Source organism: Eulemur rufifrons, chromosome 2 (assembly GCF_041146395.1).
Source record: "Eulemur rufifrons isolate Redbay chromosome 2, OSU_ERuf_1, whole genome shotgun sequence".
In the NCBI taxonomy this organism is placed as follows: Eukaryota; Metazoa; Chordata; class Mammalia; order Primates; family Lemuridae; genus Eulemur; species Eulemur rufifrons.
Window position 1 is genome coordinate 43,548,192 of NC_090984.1, and position 22,752 is coordinate 43,570,943.

General features: G+C 39.2%; 1 protein-coding gene across 1 annotated transcript in view; it reads left to right on the plus strand.

The window, feature by feature from the left end:
- FAM227B (family with sequence similarity 227 member B) overlaps window positions 1–22,752 on the plus strand; it is a 182,676-nt gene that overhangs the window by 151,748 nt on the left and 8,176 nt on the right. The gene's annotated exons all lie outside the window — the stretch shown is intronic.

Here is a 22,752-nt window from a genome sequence, read left to right on the forward strand (position 1 = left end):
GGTTTAATTAGCAAGGCATTTAAAAACCAACTCTGTAGAATATCAGTACAAATCTCTATAATTTGAGGACAAAAAGGTTTGATGTACTATTAATAAATGAAATAAGTTGAATTTTGTTTTTAAAATATTTTTATTTTATCTCACTCTTTTCTATTCATAGATTGCATATATTTTATACTATATAATATAGTAATACAGATTGATGTATAAATATTTTAATATAAATATAAATTTATATTGAATTTAAAATTATACCTATATGGGAGTTTACTCAAATATCTTTTCCTCATGGGACACATGATCAAAAAAGTATAGAGACCACAGCTCTAGCAGATTCTCAGTATCCTTCCCAGGACACTTTTTCTCCCCCATTTCAGTCAAGACAACTTCATTGACCACAAGCACATGGAATTAACTTGGACAGCCCTGGACTACAAAGAAAGAGGCAAATTATGGGGCTACATCAGACTACAGGGCAAGTTCTCAGACTTGTAACTTAAGTAGTGATGCAAGAACTCTCATCAACCTTGGATTATGTCCAAAACAAAATTTTTTAAATGTTTAAAAGTCAATTCAAAAGCTATCTAAAACCTTTCATAGTAGATTACTTTTATTTTTAACTATTTTTTTGTTGTGATTATGAAAATGTCAATATGTGGCTGGGCGTGGTGTCTCATGCCTGTAATCTTAGCACTCTGGGAGGCCAGGGCAGGAGGATCACTCGAGGTCAGGAGTTCGAGACCAGCCTGAGCAAGAGCGAGACCCTGTCTCTACTAAAAAATAGAAAGAAATGATCTGACCAAGCAATCCCATTATTGGGCATCTACCCAAAAGAACAAAAGACATTCTGTAACAAAGATATCTGCACCCGAATGTTTATAGCAGCACAATTCACAATTGTGAAGATGTGGAAACAACCCAAGTGCCCATCAATACATGAATGGATTAATAAAATGTGGTATATATTTACCATGGAGTATTACTCAGCTATAAGAAACAATGGTGATATAGCACCTCTTGTATTTTCCTGGAAAGAGTTAGAACCCATTCTACTAAGTGAAGTATCCCAAGAATGGAAAAATAAGCACCACATGTACTCACCATCAAATTGGTTTCACTGATCATCACCTAAGAGCACATTGAGGAATAACATTGATCGGGTGTCGGGCAGATGTGGGTGGGGAAGAGGATGGGTATATACATACATAATGAGTGCGATGTGCACTGTTTAGGGGATGGACACATTTGAAGCTCTGACTCCGCGGGGTGGGGGGACAAGGGCAATATACGTAACCTAAACTTTTGTACCCCCACAATATGCTGAAATAAGAATTAAAAATATAATAAAATAAAAAATAAATAAAACGTAGAAATGATCTGGACAGCTAAAAATATATAGAAAAAATTAGCCGGACATGGTGGTGCATGTCTGTAGTCCCAGCTACTTGGGAGGCTGAGACAGAAGGATTGCTTGAGCCCAGGAGTTTGAGGTTGCTATGAGCTGGGCTGATGCCCTGGCACTCTAGCCCGGGCAACAGAGTGAGACTCTGTCTCAAAAAAAAAAAAAAAAAGTTATCTATTTATAAAATTAAAAAAAAAATGTCAGTATGTGATTGTGTTTGCATTTCTGATGGGCATAGATTTGTCCAAAAGCTATGCAAGGATTTATACTACCACTTTACTGAGAATGTAGAAGAGTGTGAGTATGTGTGGGGTCAGGGAAGGAAGGATATGTAGATATAAAGCATGAAACATTTTAGGAGACGATTTCATCCCATTAAAATTTAAAAGAAATCAACTTTTGGAAAGTAATGGGTTTTTCCATGATGCTTTCAGAGCTTATAAAATGTAATACCCACTGATAAGCAAAAATGTTTCCAGAATTAATGAACAAAATGATATTGATAATGATGTTTCACTTTCATCAGCACTGGACAGTTTTTCAAAGCATGTGTTGAATTCCCCCATATATATTTTTTATTTCAAAATATTAAGGGGATGCAAATGTTTTTGTTACATGGATACCTGTTATAATGCTTAAGTCAGGACTTTTAGTGTGCCCATTACCTGAATAGTGTTCATTATACCTGTTAGGTAGGTTTTTACCCCTCCCCTGCACCCCCCTTCTGTTTAGATGGCGCTTCCTCCCCCCATTGGTAAGGTTGTGTCTATAGCATATTTAGGGTAAGAACCTTTGGCTTTGCTTATGGCTGCTTTGATGGTGATCTAGGATCTGGATGGATACCTTGGTTATAGATATCCTTAGTTGGTGGTTTCTCAGTTGCTAGCTGTTTGTAGTCTGTACCAGTGGTGAGCTATGTGTGGGGGCAGATTCCTTGTCTCTCTGTGATGAGGGAGGATAGAGGTCTTTGAAATCCTTTCTCTTTCCCAAGCCCTGTGTTCTTCCTAACCATGTGAATTGTATTGGCATGCCCCATTTAATCTCTGAGACAGTAGGTGGTGCTCATGGGTAAGAATCAACCACACCCTGTATGCTTGAGTTAGTAAATGCTGTAAAGGGCATGCAAATTGGCCTCCCTGTCAGTAGGCGGCACTTGCTGGAAGGAACAAGCTGCAGTGTTGTTTTGGGGACCTGTGACCAGCTCTAGCCCCTCGGGAGAAGCACTGGAATGCCCTAGGTGCTGAGTGGGGCCCTGGAACTTCCAGGTGAGTCCTTATTCTCCAAGACAGCAGAGGCAAGTTGGGGAGTGAGGCTGGGCAGGGCTGGGTTGGGTGAGCCTGCCCTTATTCTCCACAAAAGCTGGTAAGGTAGCTATTTCAGCAGGGGTCAAAATTCTGCTCCCAGGCTTCTGGGGAACATGGCCAGGGAGGAACTGAAGTGGCCCCACCCAGCCAGAAAATCTGCTTGTGGGGGCAGGACCATCGGAGAGTCACAATCTGGCTGGCAAGGATGGGTTTTGCTCTTTTCCCCATTCCCCTGCTCCATGGTCTCCCTCTAGCATCTGCCAGCAGGCAGGAGCTCAAACTAGCTGAGCTCCCCAGCAATGGTGCTGTGGGCTGGGAGGTTTCTATCTAAGATCCTGCCTTGGGCTGAGAGCACCGCCTTCCTGTTGGGGGAAAGGTGCTCTGCAAATGCCCTGTGGCTGGGCCACACACTGCACTCTCTTTTCATTTCTGCCCATGCAGGCTCCCTTGCCTCCCAAGATTAGTTCACAAATCTCCCCTCTGTGCCCCCCAGACAACATGACCAAGTCCTGCCGGTATGGGTTCTGGCCTGCCAGCCTGTCCCTGGGTCCCCAAAGATCAATCTCTGACCATACCAGGGAGAAACCTGGTGGTCCTGAGTTGCCTGTGGGGTGCTCAAGTAGGTTTGATATCCCTCAGCTTCAAGGTAGGCCCTGCTCTAATAGAGCAGCTGGGCAAGCAGCACCAGGAAGGGCCAGTGAGCAGGGAGCTCACAGTCCAAGCACCCCTTAGTCCTCTGAAGGTCTTTAAGAGGAAAGGTTTGAACCCCACTCTTTGTGGAAGCCCCAACAGAGGGGAAGCTGCAGCTCCTGAGAGCCCCAACTCAAGTATCTCTCTTGGCAGCCATGGGTAGGGTAGGGGAAGGAGAGGAAGAGTCTGAATAGAGGAAAGCTAGCATTCTGGTTGTCTCTGTCACTCTCTCCTGAAGGCAGCCTGCCTGGAATACCAGGCTCTGGGGTCACACAGATCCCCCAGGACCCACCAGCCCCCTGTGCTCCCACAGTCTGGGCCAGAGTTGGGAAATGTTTGTATGGGAATGAGCAAGATGAAAACTGAAAAGCTGAAGCCCCATGGGAAGGACAATGGCACCCAGTGGGTGGAGAAGCAATATCATGCCTGCCGCCTCAGCTCGGGTCTGTGGTGACAGGGAAGCTCCCTAAGGGGGCTAGCAGCCTCGTGCTTTGTCTCCAAAAAGCTCCCAGTTCACTGGTGGCACTAGCTTTTGGGCTTGTGAGGGTAGAAAGTCTCTCCAGCAGCTTGGGGGCCTGCTGACTGCCAGAGATGTGATTAGGGAGGAACAAACCACTCCACTTACCCTTTTGCTGGACTCTAAGCCTTGGGGGGGTGACCTCTGCTTCTTCTTGTTCTGCTCCTCAACTTCTTCCCATGGAATCTGTTATAGGTTTTGGCACTTTTCCCTTGGAATTACACCCTATCTATGTTTGTTTGTTTTTTCTTTTTCAGCTAAAACAGTGGTTCCCAACCTTTTTGGTACCAGGGACTGGTTTCACGGAAGACAATTTTTCCATGGAAGTGGGGGAAGAGACAGAGCTCAGATGGGGATGTGAGTGATGGGGAGTGGCTGTGAATACAGATGAAGCTTTGCTCACTTGCCTACCACTCACCTCCTGCTGTGTGCCACCCCTGCGCCCGCCTCCCCATTCCTAAGTTTCATAGAAGACAATTTTCCACAGATGCGGGGTTGGGAGATGACAGAGCTTTGTGGCCTGGTCCCTAACAAGCCATAGACTCGTATTGGTCCATGGACTGGGGCTTGGGGACCACAGATCTAAAACTTTTCCTTCTTTCTGAGACAATCTGGCAGCTGGTGTCTTTGGTCAGCCATCTTGTCTCTCACCTGTGAAGACTGTGATCATTGAATTTATCTCTGTATCATTCAAATTTTACTTTGAAGCTACTCAGCATACAGAATATTTTTGTTATTTTTCTCTGGACTCATTGGAGTTGTATGGTTTTCCTGAAGTGGAGCAACAAGTGCATCTACACAGAGTGAGGGAGTGGGAGAAAGTAGAGATGGCACAGAAGGAGTAAATCATACAAAAAAGACAAAATAATTCATCATATTTGAGGTAGGCAGACTCTGAGATGGTCCCCAATGATCCGCTCTTCTGGTATTAATGCCCTTGTGTAATTCCTTCCACTTGAATGTGGGTTGAACCCGTGACTTGCTTCTAACAAATTAATTATGGCAAACATAATGGGCTGTCACTTTTGAGATTGGTTACAAAAAGACTGACATCAGTCCTCGTTCTCTTTTCTTGCTCACTGTCTCAGAATTCTCTGGGACAAGCCAGCGGCCATGTTGTGAGCAAAAAATGCCCACATGATAAGGAAGTAAGAATGGCCTTCAGCCAACAGCCAGTGAGAAACTGAGACCTTTAGTCCAATGGCTTGTGAGGAAATGAATCTTGCAAACGACTATGTGAGTGAGCTTGAAAGCAGATCCTCCCTCAACTGAGCCTTGAGATGACTGCATCTCCTGCCTACCCCTTGATTGTGACCTGTAAGAAACCCTGAACCAGAAGCATCCAACTAAGCTGTGCCCAGATTCCTGGCCTATGAAGCCTATGCAATAATAAATGTTTGCTGTATTAAGCTGCTAAATTTTGGAGAAGTTTGCTATACATCAGTAGATAACCAATAAAATGTTCGAGCAAAAGTCTGGTTTAGATGACTGTCTTCACTACTTCTATAACCCCAACTGCTTATCACACTGTATGTAGTGTAACTATATGTTTACTTGTTTTTCTCATCCAACAGGGAATAAAGAATTATTTGCATCTGTATCCCTGACACCTGAAAAAAGTATCTAGCACACACAATAAGTATTAAATAAATGTATGATGAGTGGGGAGAGCATGGTTTTGTATAAAGATAAGACCAAATTTCATTTTATTTTTCAGCAAAACTTGGCATTATAGTTAAAATGAAGAAAACTAGATGACAGGGATAGAGATAGAAATTTTGGAGTCATTGGTACAAAGTTAATCTTTGAAGTCATCATTAACAAAATGGTGTTTTTAAAAATTTATTGAACAGTTACTATGTACCACGTCCTATTCTAAGTATGCATTTACTAATTCATTTTATTCTCATGCAAACTTCTGAGATAGATACTATCATTGCCCTATTTTACAGATAAGGAAATTGAGGCATAGGAAAGTTAGGTAAGTTCCCTAAAGACACTAGAGTGAAGAATAGCACTTGGAATCTATCATTAGCAGACTAGTTTCAGCTCCCACACACTCAAACATTCTGGTACTTAATTGTTTACCATTTACCATAGAGGAATGTGTAGCTCCGGAAGAAGATAAAAACATATTCTAGGCTTTTCAGCATAATCACAATTATGACTTGGGGGAGGGATGGTAAGAGGCAGGGAAGTCAACAGAGGACAAAATATGAAGGAATACCATGATAATGCTCCTCATATTTGAAGATAAATAGTTACTTGAAATTTTTACAGTTAGTCCTGTGTTAAATCACATGTAAACACTGAGCAGACTGGAGGTGCATATGGAGAAAATGAGAGGGAGTCAATGTAATTGTACATCACAGGAATGCTCATGTCTTTTAACATGATTTTTAATGTACATTTATAAGGAAAATAATAAACATCTTTGCTAGTTAATGTACATTAAACCATTATTAGTGTAATACTGGAATATAATTTTTATGAATGATCTTTCAATTTATTTTTTTCTAATTTATTTATTTATTTTTTTCAGACAGAGTCTCATTCTGTTGCTCAGGGTAAAGTGCCGTGGCATCAGCCTAGCTCACAGCAACCTCAAACTCCTGGGCTCAAGCGATCTTCCTGCCTCAGCCTCCCGAGTAGCTGGGACTACAGGCATGCACCACCATGCCCAGCTAATTTTTTCTATATATTTTTAGTTGTCCAGCTAATTTCTTCTATTTTTAGTAGAGACGGGGTCTCGCTCTTGCTCAGGCTGGTCTCGAACTCCTGAACTCAAACAATCCACCCGCCTTGGCCTCCCAGAGTGCTAGGATTACAGGCGTGAGCCACCATGCCCGGCCTCAATTTATTTTTAAAAACTAGATCACTTAGTATTAAAGTTATGAGTAAAATAGGAGAAAAAACTTTGACTTCTGGGACTCAGAGATGAATGTATAGCACATATTTAAACTATGCAGAATCTTGTGCAAAATGTATTTAGAGTTCCTAATTCTCCCTTCACACATTGTGTTTTTGTAAACCACCTCAAGCCCTTTATGTGTTGAGAGTAAGCTAACAAAGGAATACCCCAAAATGTAATAATTTTTTAACATGTGGAACACAAATTATTTAAAAAATTGAAAAAGCAGGGACAAAGTGTTGGTGTAATCTGTATGGGTCCTGTTAAAAAGAAAAGTCTATAGGATGTATCTGTATTTCTAATGTGAGTTTTAAACATTCACATTTTGTTGTAGTTTAGAAAAATCTGAACTCAATGCATTCTCATAATGAGTGCATTATGTTACTATAAACACATACTCCCACCATCACACACACATATACAAACCTTTTTAACATGTAAATACTGTCCAGAAATGGATTATTTAAGCTCTACAATTGAAAATAATGTGGGATATGTCAACAATTATCGCAGCATAAAAATAAAAGCTTTACAAAGAAATCATCTGTTGTGAATTATCTGTGATGTGGGAGAAGAAAATAGTCAACAGTGAAAAAAAGAAAAGAAAGGAACTCTACAACTCCAGAAGTATCACCAGCTCTGTATGACACTCCATCTTTATACATTAAGGGTCCAGCAGAATCTCTTTAGAGCCATGTGCAACTTCTTTTCACTTTTATTTATATAAAGATTTCCAATAATCTTCATCACACATGCATACATAGGTGTTTTCCTATATATGCACGAACAACAACTCGTAAGTTGTTAATAAAGTTGCTATCAATTGTATTATTCATTTCAAGTCAGTAACTAGTTAATTAATATATACTAAGGACCTAGTAATGCAATCACATTTTAAAAGGATAAATTGACTGAAAGACAAATATCCGAACAAACATCTAGTCTAGAACCCTCCCATCTAGTTATTTTTCCAACATATATATAAGATTAAATACTTTTTTCCCTTAGTCCTTCTAAAAAATACTAAGGAGAAGTGAACAGGAAAGCCTACACAGCTAGAAAGTTTGTTCCATTATTTATGAGAATTTACAAAAAAATTTAACCCTCACTTTCCTTCAACTTCAAAAATCAGGGTTTGAACATCATAATATCATCTGTTAATGAGACTTTTCAGATAATGGAAACCAGATGTTAGCCTGCTGGAATGTGAGGTCTTTTGAAAATACATTTGTGTTCAAAACACATAGCCCTGAAAACCCTGTAGCAACACAGCGATAAAAGACTCCCTCTGTCAAAATGTGATGGTGAAGTGATATTTCCTCTAATTGTCTGAAAAGAGGAAAAACAGGGACGCAGTGATCCCAGACTGGAGAAAAGAAGAGAATGAAGAAGGAAGATGAAGCAGAGAAGAAACTTAAAACCCCTGCTTGCACTGAAGGGCCCTCTTCATCAATACAGGAAAAAGTTGCTCTAATTTGAACCCAAATTTAAGCCTCTTCTCCACTCAGATCAAGCAGATGGACTAGACTAAATAAATTTCAAGTCTCTTTGAACCATGAGAATTTATGATTCTGTTGGAGGAATTTGACTTTCCACACCATAAGTGGCTGAATTGGTAACTGGTTCAATTTTTCCCTGAAATGATGTCTGTATCATTTTGTCAACTCACTGTAGAACCACGGTCTTCTGAGGCAACACTAAGAAAAAGAATGCTTAGACACTGTTCTTCCCATTGTCAGCTGTTGATTCCCCTAAAAGACCACCAGAATAGCCTGTTGACCAAGCACAGCTAAGTTCAATAGACTTCTTGTGGTAAGGGTGAACACCAACTTAACAGAGGTTTAGGAATGTCTAAAAATGGAGAAATTCTGAAAGGATATTTATAGGATGTTAGGGCCTGAGTTAGGTGGGTTTGAGGCAGGCCTTGCAAGGCAGGGAAATGCTTAGGATTGAGTAGAGTTTATGACATTACAATTTTGGATTGTGGGCCAAGAGAAGAGGGTTTTAAAGGGAGCTTTGATGAGCAAACTGTTTTAGTTTGTTCACAGACTTATCTTCTAGGGAAAAGCATTTTCTGGAGTGAATAGCTAGGTTATTTTTGCTTATTCTTAGCATTGTTAAACATAGCGACAAAAAAGTATGCATGGTCCCCCAATTTTTTAAACAAGAATGGGAAAATAAATATGGTAGATGCTCTGAATGTCCAGATGAAGAAGAATAAAAGACTTATTCTTCAGCTGTTGGGGGATACTGATAGCAGAAAGCCCTCAGCTACCAATACCCTACAAGGATCTCCTCAGTTGATGATAGTAGACTCATCCAAGGTCATGTCCTATGGCAGATTATATTTTTTAAAAGTGGCCATAATGATATTGCCCTTCCCACATGTTCTTGTTACAATGTGACTCACCACTTCTCCCATCAAGACATAGCACTAATGTTCACTGCCCTTGAATTCAGACAGCCCTTTGAAACTTCCTCAACCAACAGAGTGTGACTTTGTGACTTATGAGGCTAAGGCATGAATGGCTTTACAGCTTCTGCTTGTTTCACTTTTGCCCTTGGGATGCTTTGTCTTGGAAATAGCTACTATATTAGTAGGAAGATCAGACCACAGAGAGAGGTCATGTTCCAGCTAGCAACTACTCCTGAGGTTGAGCCACAGCCAACCGGCCACCACACACACGACTGAGGAGGCCTTAGAGATGATACCAGTCCCAGCCACCATCTGACCTAAACTACATGATATACCCTCAACTAAGAACCACCTAGGCTGGGCACGGTGGCTCACGCCCATAATCTTAGCACTCTGAGAGGCCAAGGTGGGTGGATCGTTTGAGCTCAGGAGTTTGAGACCAACCTGAGCAAGAGCGAGACCCCATCTCTACCAAAAAAATAGAAAGAAATTATCTGGACAACTAAAAATATATAGAAAAAATTAGCCGGGCATGGTGGCGCATGCCTGTAGTCCCAGCTACTCGGGAGGCTGAGGCAGAAGGATCGCTTGAGCCCAGGTGTTTAAGGTTGCTATGAGCTAGGCTGATGCCATGGCACTCTAGCCCGGGCAAAGAGTGAGACTCTGTCACAAAAAAAAAAAAAACCACCTAGCTGAACCTAGTCAATACCCAGAACTACAGAGGTAATAACACCAAATCATAGTTGGTTTATGCCATTAAGTTTGAGGTTGTATACAGCAATAGATAACTGGACCATGCTCCCTTTCTAAGGCAGTCCACATCCATTGACTAATGTGAGATATAAAGGTCTGACCCCTTTGCTCCAACTCAGAACAATTCTGAGATGAAAGAAATATGCAGTTCTTATTTCTTTACTACATAAATTCAAATAGTTGCAAAGAAGGCTAACAAAAAATGAGCTACACAATAGATAGTTTCTAAGTAAGAGGCAGGAGATATTGAGAAAAATTCAGTGATCACAGGGGTAGAAGCGTAGATTATGGCTGGGGAGGTTATGTACTGCCCAATATGGTCCCTGTAAGAACTGTGCAGCATGCTTTTAACGGGAAATGTGATGCACATGGAGAAACCTGTTTCGTGCAGTGGATTAGGATGCATCTATCAGCAATCACTCCTTTGCACCTATTCACTCTCATGTATCTCTACCTTTAGCCCTTGCCTGGGCTTTCCCCTTCTGCCACAATCCTCATTTTGTGTTCTATACCTGTTGTCTACTCTAATTATTTTCCAGATACTTCAAATCGTGCTTACTAAGTGTCTTATTCTGCCCCATTACCTGCATATGCCATCATTACCTGGGTACAGATTCAAAATTGTTTCTTGTGGCTCAATAACAAACGTTTGTAGAAAACCTACTATGTGCTGGGTAATAAGCTATGTGCTAAAGATAAGACTAAAATTCCTCACTTCAGGTAACTCATTGTCTAATGTTTTACCTTGTCCATGAGTTTGTCAGCTCCATCCAAAATACAGCCTTTTTTGTGCCTTCCTGCCATGCTTACCTAATCAATTTCTGTTCCCCTCTCCTTAATGTCTAAATGCAGCAGTTTAGTGGACTTTAAGAAAGGTGACACCTGCAAAGATCTCAGGAAACACACTTCCTTTCCCAGAAATGCCTAGGAATCTACAGCAAAATGGGTATAAATTTTTGCTTGTTTGGATGCATTAAGGACAACATTTGAAACATAAATGAAGTGCTTAGAGTATTGTGCTGGGGTATTAAGAATAGAATTTCGTTTAGAAGAAAATGAAAGGGGGTTCACCAGGTTGCCTTTCTCCACAGAACTAGCACCCAATGGGAGTCTGCTTTTTTGCTACAATTTCGTGTGATCATATTTGTCTATATAAGCTAGTATCAAGATGTCCTGGGGAAATTCCACCAGAAGGGTGAGACAGAGAGGAGTAGAATTGTGAAACTAGAGGCAAAGAAACAAGTCAGAAGCATGGAAATACACAGGCAAAAAAGCACCTGTCAAGTGTCAATTTTGATAACCACTAGGGGCTACAAAAGGGACCAGCTCACTGGGTCTTTGGCTCCCATATCCCAGAAAACACTGTTAGGAAAGGAAAAGATATATTTACCCTGGAGCAAATAAGAGAAAAGTTGCCTGAGTTTTAGAGGGTATAAAAGGTAAATGGTACAGGAAGACCCACCAAGATCAAAAATTGGACTATGGAAAAGGCAAGTCACAACACCCTCATGGAGATTCTGAAAATACGTTATTTTAAGAGATGATCCATTTGTTCTTACTTTTAAGCTCAGTTTTGTGGAAGTAGCCATTATTTTTTCGTCACTAATCTTATAACCTTGATAGTGTCTCCAAGTAGGAACTTAACAGTTTTGAATAGATAGAGAATTTGGGAAACCAAGATTAGTATGTGATCCAGTCAATGATACTTTTACAACATTACATAAAATGGCAATATAGAGTATTTAAAGCAAGATTTAAAGAAATGTAAATATGTATACACTGTTGGGTATTTATCATGTTTGACATCATTGTAGAATGGCACTGTCCAATATAGTGGCCACCAGCCACGTGTGGCTATTTAAATTTAAATTTAAATTAATAAAATTAAGTATGAGTAGAAATTCAGTTCATTTGTCACATTGGCCATATTTTAAGTGTTCATTAGCCATCTGTGACCATTGGACAGTGCAGATATAAACACTTCCATTATCACAGAAAATTCTATGGATAGCACTGTCCTGAGTAAAAAGAAAAATTTAACCTATTTTACAGAACTTGAGATGTCACCTTGGAATATCAGACAGCCAAGATGTACAGGACTTCCTTTTGCCCTGCTACTTGCAGCCTTCTAATTTTAGAAGTTTAAGAGTTTAAGAGATTACATATTACTGTTTTCATTTACCCATTATTCATCCATCCAGCAAAGTTACCAACAAAGTTAATTTCCCATCTCAGTTCTAAATTCTCCTCTCTTGCTTTGCTTTTTTTGGCTGGATTTTTCCTTTTCATTCTATTTTAGTTTTATTTTGTTTTTTGTTTGTTTTTGCTCAGAAAAAAACTACTTTCAGAATCATGCTGATTTTTTTGCCCATGTAGCATAGCATGGCTTCAACTCACAGAAAAAAGCTTGCTGCTCTATGTACAAGCTCTGAAATCAGATTTTAAGTAACCTAGTTCTGTATAAAAGTCTGTGATTGCCTTTTTACAGTTAGAAGATTTCTGATCCATGGATCCCTTTACTTAATTCTCCTTGATGCTAACATATCAATTACCTAAAATAACCTTATAACTCTCCCACTTGGCTCCCAGGGATTCCATAAAGGATCAGATTTTAAATTTTTAAAAATATATTTAAAACGTATTTAATAGAGTACTTTATAAGCATAAAAATATCATGAAGCCATAATAAAATAAAGGATACATCAAGTATTTAAACTTCACTGTTACAAAAGAGGAAAGACATTTTATTTTTAGATGACTTTTACTTGAAGCTATGCTAAACCTGATGAGTAGATTGCTAAGTTTCTTCCTTTCACAAACTCTGCCAATTAAGAGTAGAGGATGAGTTTATACATTAAAATTAAAATAATAATTTTTATAAGAATTTGATGAACAAAGGGGTTTTGTTTTATATGGGTGAGTATGTGTATTGTAAGCATTTTCAGCCACCTTGAGCCAGAGATGATTAAAAAATTGTAACATCCAGCCCTTTTTTTTTTTTGTAGATTCAGTTTAAATCGTAGTTAGGGTTTTCTTTTTCTTTTCTTTTAATAAAATACACAAAACATAGACCACAATTCATCAAGTGGTTATTACCACTAATTAGTGAAATAAATAGAAGAATTTAGTTGCTTTAGAGAATCAGGTTCCAGGGGAGTGGGTTGTATCAATTTTTTAGCCACAATTTGGATTTTAGGGTATAAACATGGCTCAACAGAAAAATAAGGAGGTGGGAGGATAGGAGGAATTTTCATCCTGGAGAGTTTAGTAATAGCTAGGGTTTTTAAAAATTTAGTAGAAATGTGGTAAAGCCCAATTTGTATCATATAAGAGAAGAAAACTTCATTTTCAAATAGTTTAAATGATCTCCAAATGTTGGGTGCAAAGTATTCTTGCTATAAATATTGTTTAATAAAATCAGTTGGAATAGCCAAAGCTTTTTGAATACTTAGAATTTAGGACTGAAAAGCAATATCTCAATTAAATATAAAAAATGGATTAGATAATAATTTTGTGTTCACCAAGCCCATTGCTCCTCTTAGGAGGTGGGCGGGCAAAGGAGAAAGTAAACAAACCCTACACTGTCACTACACATTTGCCCCATAAAAATCAATGCCAGCCTCTGGCTCCAGTGATTCTATGAGGTGCTCCAACATTTCAGAAAGTAGAAACCATATTCTAGCTTAGAGCTAAGATCCTGTTTATTCATGGAAAAATCAAATTGGCTCCTTTTGGTGGATGCCTTGCATGGATCTGTTCTCTGGGTTTTTTGGGTTTTTTTACTAATATTCAAATATGATATATCTCAGGGAAGTGGGGGCTCCAGAATTTCTATCTTTATATGACAGTCTTAGATATTCAATCCAGTTACAAGCAGAGGGCTAGGGAACTTGTCTTGAACATGTATTTGAAAAGCAAAGCCAAAATTTATTTGGAATAGCTTCATGGAGGGTGGAGGGGTAAATGGAAATACTGGGAATGGCTAGTCACTCCAAACAACCCTAGAAGCTGTCTCTGTTAAAAGACATAAATTATAAAAATGCTGTAATCTCTATAAATCAACAACTATAAATGTTGGAATTCCTATGAATCAATAACTTGCTTATCAGTTGCCCATAATTTTGCAGATAACTAAAGCTGATCATTTGAAGCACTAAAACTATGTTAACCATTTTAATGGAAATTTTCATTAAAGGTTATCATACTTCCCTGACTTCAGTAATTAATTTTATGATGATGTCTGTGATTCTCAATATGAAATCTGTGACTTACCTGTACCTAGATACCAATATGAATCCTTGTTCAGTAGGCAAAGAATGGTAAACATTTACAGTTTACCTCACCAAATATCCTATTACATACCAGCACTGATATTACTAGGAGGGTGCTAAGCAATTCAATAGCAAAGACAGGATATAGCGTCATCAGTAATCTATCCTACACATAGGATGCTATAGAAACATAGAGAAACACCCTAATCCAACTTGAGACATCCCTGCACTAAAAGAGCACAGATTGCTAAGCTTTTATAATCTTGATACCTATATTTTATAGGTCCTCTGTTCCTACTCCTACAAAATCTGTTGTCACTTCTCATTCCTACCAATTCCTTAAGGGCAAACACCATATCTTACTCATCTCTGAGTCTCAATGCCTAGTAAATGTCCTGGAAAGGGTGTTGAATGAATGCTTTGAGTTAAATATATGTTAATATTTCCAGTAGCTCTGTTCCCACGGTTTTCTAGACTATGCTACAAAACTTCTGCTAATAATATGTTAAATAATGAAACTAAAACTGTAACCCTATTTTCCATATAATACCATTCTATATAGAATCTGGGTGAGAGTCTAACGGTGATATTATCTCCTATAGAATAAAGCATGTGTGCTTAGTGATAATGAGTTTTTTAAAAAATTTTAATACATCACTATGTATTTGTGGATGTTTGACACTCGTACAAATCTAACATTAAAATATTTTAATTGTAGACAAAGGTAAACATCAAGCAGAAGATAACTGCTCTAAGATCAGTTTGGACTTCTTGCTAATAAGTTATTTCAAGAATTTAGTTGTTAGGATTTAAGAATGGAATGAATTCGGGTATGTAAAGGAGGAGATTCTGGCCACACTTTGCGGCCTAGCTTCCTTTTATTATACTTGTTATACGATAGCATTATGTGTATAATGGGCACTTTAGCCTTAAACCTGGGAATCTCAGACGCAACTCTGAGGATATTCCAAGGAGTATCCTAAGGGATATGAGGTAGACAGCAGAGCCTTCTGTAGCCTCACACTAGGACAATACTTTTGGCAGGTAAGAGCAAATTTTTCCCTAGCCATTCTTTTCCTGAGTTTCACACAAACCCAATCTCCCAAAGACAATGTATTTCACTTCTAGAAGCTTCAGTTTCTTCATGTATAATAGAATTAAATTGGATCCTATAATTTCTAAGGTCCTTTGTGTCTCTAATATCTAATGATTCTAAAGAGAGATGAAAGGCCCCAGAGTCCCAGGTCTTAGTTTGTTATATCCCAACCACTGCTGTTGTGAAGTCCAGAATAGGACCATTTTATCTGTCCCCAAATGACTCCTGCTCCATTTAGTGGCTTGTCATGTAGCCTCCATGTAGCAGTGCATGGGAAAATGAAATCTGAGGCCAATTCAGACCGTGAAATTAAAAAACATGTTGCCACAGTCATCCCTAAGAAATAGGTTATAGCCATTCTTTATAATTTATAAGCTCTAAGTACTCTATTTTTTTTATAGTCAGGAAAAATTTGATGGCTTTAAGTCTCTGAAGAGAATAAAAATTAGGACATTAACACACATTAACAGAAGTCTACTGAAAACCATCACCATTGAGTAGTACAAGAAAATGCTGAGGTCTTAGTCAACACCAACATTGTACAGCTCAGAACCTGATTATACAACACAAATGTACAATCATGACCAAATTTTGTTAACAATTAGAATGACTTTATAAAGAATGTATGTATACTCATTTCATTTCAATAAAGCCATATGTTCAAAATTAATAATTTATAAGAAATAAAACATAATTCTTCATTTGCATACCACTAGTACACAATGACTACAAGCCAAAGAAAATCTAGTTAGTTCAAAGTGACAAACATATCATCTCCTTCACAAATACTTAATCATGAAAATCATATGCAAGAGCACAATATAACGTTGCAGAAGGATGAAATCTTTGGAATTCTAACATGCACTCTGAGGGAGAAATTAAATAATAGCAGATGTAAGAAAAGTGTATCATTAGTTATACTAATTCTACAAGAAGAATGATATTCAATTATCTACAATTTTTACTCATGGAAGATCTTAGACTTTCAGTCACTTTACGTGGTGGTGGGGCTAAGACAAGCATTAAAAGTGATCTAATATCTTAAAGTATCACTAGTTTCAGGAAGATTGCCGAACCTTCTCTTCTAATGCTGCCAGACTCCTTCACAGTGTGTGATAGCCAAAGGGAGAAAAAAACTAAAAATGAAAATCTGGCATAACTAGGATTGTGGGTTTCTTGCTTACATAATCAGCGGGACCACTGCCTCTTTTTTTCAACCATGTGCATCACTCCAGGTCCAAGCTAAGCAAGACCAGGGCTATCTTTTCCCAGAATTCAGAGGAACCTGAGATAAAAGAGATGCAATCCTCCCTTGCTAGGATTCTGGGGGAATAAATGTCATATTGGAACACACAAGTGGAGAGTAGAGGAGAAATTGGTGAGTTCATGTATGAAATCCAACAAAGTCTGTACCATCCTATATCATCAGGGCAGTAGAGCACCTCTGGTACATAGACTCAGTGAAATCTTTTTCAGGCATTAAAATAATTACTATAAAACCTAGATGCATAAAGAAATTATGATAGTATATTGGGTAAAGAAAACAACCATGCCATTATAACAATATTGTAACATATATATTTGCATATGACATATGGAGAGACACATAGAAAAATGAAAATAGTTTTTATTTTTTGGAGAGTGGAAATATGGGATTTTCTTTTCTTTTATGACATTAATGTTTCTATAGTAGTCTTTGTACAATAATATTTTTAAGTCTCACTGAAGCATTTGTCAAAATGAGTAGATTTTATGAGGTTTAGTTTATCTCTGCTTTAATTATTTTAAGTGAGGCTTCCGCTACTTCCCTTTTAGATTTGAGCACTAATGTATTCTTAAAATTGAACATTCATTGAATAATCAGAAATATTACTATGCAAAATGAAATCTCAAAGCCAAAATTTGAAAGGAACCTGGATCCAGCCTGAAGATGTTTTATTTTGAAATAATAACATGCAGATTTGATTCATATTAAAGGAAAACTATGGTTCACATGGACACTTATTCCAATAATGTCACTTAGGAGATCCCTGAATACAAAATATAGTGTAATCAGATCTCGTGAATGTCATGCAATTCCTGAAGACAATACTATGTTTCTGACTGTAGGTTTTCAGAACAATCAGTTGAAAGCAGGAAATTCCAGTGGATAAATTGGCCGTTCAATAACAGTTACTGTTTGAATATAACCTACATCACTATGAAATTTCTCTCTGAGAGTAAAATAAGTTGGCCTCAGGTACACACTGGAAACAGGCCTCCTGATCCGAAATGAGGCCTTCACCAGGAAGAGACTTCCTAGGATGGCCTCTACCAAGCAACAAATAAGATTGCATTCAATAGAACTATTTTCATATAAGTGAAGGTGATAGTCACCCTTCCATCTTGCTCCACAGCATCAAACATGAGCACTGGAGTAGACCTAGAGTCTGGGTCCTTTGGTGCTGGCATGGTGTCTAGGGCTACCGGGGCAAGCACAGTGCTGTGGTAGGCCTGGAGCCTCCAGTGGGTCCAAACCCTGAGTTTGCTGAGGCTGGCCTAGGGCCTAGGGCTCCTGGGGCCCATCTGGCTCTGAAGCAGGAGTAGAGACTGAGTATGCAGGGCTAGCCTGGTGCCTGAGGGCTCAAAGGCTGGCCTGGAGACTGGGTCCCTGGGGGCCTGATTGGTGCTAAGTCTTGTGGGGGCATGTCTGGTGCTGGGTTCTAAGGCAAAGTCCAATGCTCACTTTACTCTCCTTCGCCCACGTAGTGAGTGTCTCTCTCTCTCATGCCGTGCTGCCTGGTTTGATTGATGTTTCTATGAGTGCTGGAAGTCCAACAAGTGCTTTTTTGTCTTTCTTTCTTTTTTCTTTTTTTTGTATCACAATATTAATGGAGTACAAATGTTTTTGTTACATGATTGCTTTTATAATGCTTAAGTCAGGGCTTTAAGTGTGCCCATCACCTGAATAGTGTTCATTATACCTGTTAGGAGGTTTTTACCCCTTCCCTCCACCGCCTCCCTACTTCTTGATTTTCAGTGACTTTTACTTTGCCTGTGTATGCCCATCTATTCATTCCAAATTATTAGAGAGTACATGTATTGTTTATTTTTCCATTCTTCAGATACTTCACTTAGGATAATGGTCCCCAGTTCCATCTAAATTGCTATAAAGACATTAATTCATTTCTTTTTATGGCTGAGTGGTACTCCATGGTGTGTGTATATATACATATGTATACCACATTTTTTTAATCCACTCATGGATTGCTGGGCACTTGAGTTGATTCCACATCTTTGTGATTGTGAATTGTGCTACAATAAACATTCAGAATGCGGGAGTCTTTTGATAAAATGACTTATTTTCCTTTGGGTAGATACCCACTAGTGGGATTTCTGGATCAAATGGTAGATCTGCCTTTAGTTCTTTGAGAAGTCTCCATACTGTTTTCCATAGAGGTTTACTAATTTGCAGTTCCACCAACAGTATATAAGCATTCCTTTCTCTCTGCATCCACACCAGCATCTCTAGTTTTTTGACTATTTAATAATAGCCATTCTGACACGGGTAAGGTAGTAGTATTTCACTGTGGCTTTAATTTGCATTTCCCTGATGATTAGTGATGTTGAGCATTTTTTCATATGCTTTTTGGCCATCTGTCTATCTTTTTTTGAGAAGCTTCTGTTCATGTCTTTTGACCATTTTTTAATGAAGTTGTTTGTTTTTTTCTTGCTGATTTGTTTGAGTTCTTTGTAGATTCTTGATATTAGCCCTTTATCGAAGGTACAGCTTACAAATACTTTCTCCCGTTCTGTAGGTTGTCTATTTTTCTGTTGATTACTTCTTTTGCTGTACAGAAGCTTTTTAATTTAATCAAATCTCATTTATTTATTTTTGTTGGTGCTATAATTGTCTTTGGGGTCTTAGTCATAAATTCTTCACCTGCACCAATATCTACAACAAAAAGTTTCTCCTACATTATCTTCTAGAATGTTTATGGTTTCATGCCTTACATTTAAGTCTTCTATCCATTTGAATTAATTCTTATAAGTGGTGAGAGATAGGAGTCTTGTTTCATTCTTCTGCATGTGGCTCTCTGATTTTCCCAGGATCTTTTATTGAATATGGCTTCTTTTCCACAGTGTATGTTGTTGTCTGCCTTGTCAAAGATCAGTTGGTTGTAGGTAGATGGTTTTATGTCTGGGTTCTCTGTTCTGTTCCATTGGTCTATGCCTTTGTTTTTGTGCCAGTACCATGCTATTTTGGTTACTATCGCCTTATAGTACAGTTTAAAGTCTGATAATGTGATGCCTCCAGGTTTGTTCCTATTGCTTAAGATTGCTTTGGTTATTCGGGCTCTTTTCTGGTTCCAAACGAAGTATAGAATTAATTTTTCTAGATCTGTGAAATCTGATGTTAGTATTTTGATGGGAACTGTGTCAAATCTGTAAATCACTTTGAGTAGTACGGACATTTTAACAATGTTGATTCTACCAATCTATAAGTATGATGTGTTCTTCCATTTCCTTGTGTCATCTGTGATTTCTTTCACCAGTATTTTATAGTTCTCCTTAGGGAGACCTTTCACATTTTTGGTTAAGCATATTCCTAAGTATTTTATTTTCTCTTAGCCACTGTGAATGGTATTAAGACTTTTCTTTGATTCTCAGCGTGACTGTTATTGGTATATAGAAATGATACTGATTTGTGTACATTGATTTGTAACCTGAGACTTTGCTAAATTTATCAATTCCAGGAGTCTCTTAGTGGAGCCTTTAGGATTTTCTAGGTACAAGATCATATCATCAGCGAAAAGCAGTACTTTGACCTCCTCTTTTCCAATTTGGATATGTTTTATTTCTTTCTCTTGTCTGATTGCTCTCTTTGCGACTTCCACCACTATGTTGAATAGAAGTGGTGACAGTGATTGCCCTTGCCTTGTTCCAGTTCTTACAAGGAATGCTTTCAACCTTTCCCTGTTCAGTATGATGTTGGCTGTGGCTCTGTCATATATGGCTTTTATAATTTTCAGATACGTTCCTTCTATGCCAAGTTTGTTGACGGTTTTGATCATGAAATTGTGTTGGATTTTGTCAAATGCTTTTTCTGCATCTGTTGAGTTGATCTTATGATCTTTGTTTTTGCTTCTGTTTATATGGTGAATCATATTTATTGATTTATACATCCTGAACCATCCTTGCATACCTGGGATGAAGCCCACTTGGTCATGGTGGATTATTGATTTTTTGATGTGCTGTTGAGTTCAGTTTGCTAGAATTTTTTTGAGGATTTTTGCATCTATATTCATAAGGGCTATTGTTCTACAGTTGTTTTTGTTTTTTGTTTTTTTTTCATTGTGTCCTTTCCTGGCTTTGGTATCAAGGTGATATTGGCTTCATGGAAGGAGTTGGGGAGGATTCCCTCCTTCTTGAAACTATGGAATAATTTCTATAGTATGGGTACCAGCACTTCTTTGTAGGTATTGTAGAATTCTGCTATGAATCCATCTGATTGGGGCTTTTTTGTTGTTGTTGTTGGGAGATTTTTTATTACTGCTTCAATCTCACTGCTCCTTATTGGTCTATTCAGAAGTTCTATTTCTTCCTGACTGAGTCTTGGGAGGTTGTATGTTTCCAGGAATTTGTCCATTTACTCTATGTTTTCTCGTTTATGTGCATAGATATGTTCATAGTATTCATGGAGGATATTTTGTATTTCTTTGGTATCAGCTGTAATATCTCCTTTCTCTGAGTTTATTTGGGTCCTTTCTCTTCTATTCCTGGTTAATCCAGCAAGAGGTCTGTCAGTTTTGTTTATCTTTTCAAAGAACCAACTTTTTTTTTCATTGAAAGCATGGCTTTCCTGTGGGGGGAGAGGTACTCCACCAGTGCACTGCAGCTCAGACCCACACTGCATGCTCCTGTCAGTTCTGCCCATGTGCACTCCCTTGACTCCCAAGCGTAGTTCACTAATCTCCCCTCTGTACCCACAAGCAACACAACAGGAGTCTTGGAGGTATGGAATCTAGCCTATGGGCCTGTCCCCTGGACCCCTAAGGTCAATCCCTGACTGTGCCAGGGAGAAGCGTGCTGGTCCCAGGTTGCCCATGGAGTGCTCAAACAGCCCCTCCACTTCAGGGCTCAAATGCCCCTCCACTTCGGGGTAAGTCCGGCACAAAGGAGTGCCAGTGGGCAGGGAGTTCATAGTGTGAGCACTCCTAGGTCCACTGCAGGTCCTTAAGAGGAAAGGTGTGGGCCCACTCTCTATGGAAGCCTTGGTATGGTGGGCACAACAGAGGGAAAACAGCTGCTCTGAGAGTCTCGCCTCAATTTTCCTTCTTGGCAGCAGTTGGGGGGGGGGTGTGAGAGGAAGAGTCTGAATGGAAGAGAGCTGGCACTCCAGCCCTCCTCATCCCTCTCCCTGGAAGATAGGCTGCAGCTTCCTAGCTCTGGGATTACACAGATTCTCCAGGGCCCCCCGCAGTCTGGGCTGGAGGTGGGAACTGTTTGTGTGGGAACAGGTGACATGAAACCCGAAGGGCTGGAGCTCCCTGGGATAGACAAAGGCACACTATGGGTGAAGAAGTAGTATGGCATTTGCCATCTTGGCTCTGGTCTGTGATGACGGGGAGTGACTCCAAAGGGGCTGGCAGCCTGATGCTTTATTTTCAAGAAGCTCCCAGTTCAGTGGTGGCAGCAGCTGTTTGGCTAATGAAAGTAGAAAAGCTCTCCAGCAGCTGAGGAGCCCACTGACTACCAGAGGTGTGAGGGAAGAAGAAACAAAATCTCTACCTACCCTTACCACTGGGATTGATCTCTACCAATATCGTGTTTCTTCCTGTTCTGCTCTGCAACTTTCTCCTGTGGAATCTCCAGCAGGCTGTGGCACCTTTCTCCCAGAACTACACCTGAGCTGTGTTTTGTTCCCCTTTCTCCTTTATCTGAAACCTCTCCTTCCCTCTGGGATGATATGGCAACCAATGTCTCTCATCAGCCATCTTCCCTCTCCACCTCCAACCTAAGGTCTTCTTTTAACACAAGAGTCATCTGTTTATTTGCCAATTGCTGGTTCAAAAGGGAAGTGTCTGCTTTGCCAGACACAGGCATGAGTTAAGACTAGGGTTAAGACACAGCCACAGGCTGCATAAGAAACAGATGGGATGAGAGACCAACCTCATTAACAGCATACTTGGACTTTCTGCTTACCATCTTTCTTCTGTGCAGATAGCAGAAGCCAGGCTAACTGAGGTTGCCACACATGGTGCCAGTTAACCCCAAAGCCTCTCAGAAGTCAAGACTTCGAGGTTCTCAGTATGTGTAAAAATGAAGAAATGCCTATACAAAGTTACAAAAATTTTGGTACATTTTTAATATTCACATTTAACAAATTGCTGCTTTTAAAACACACATGCA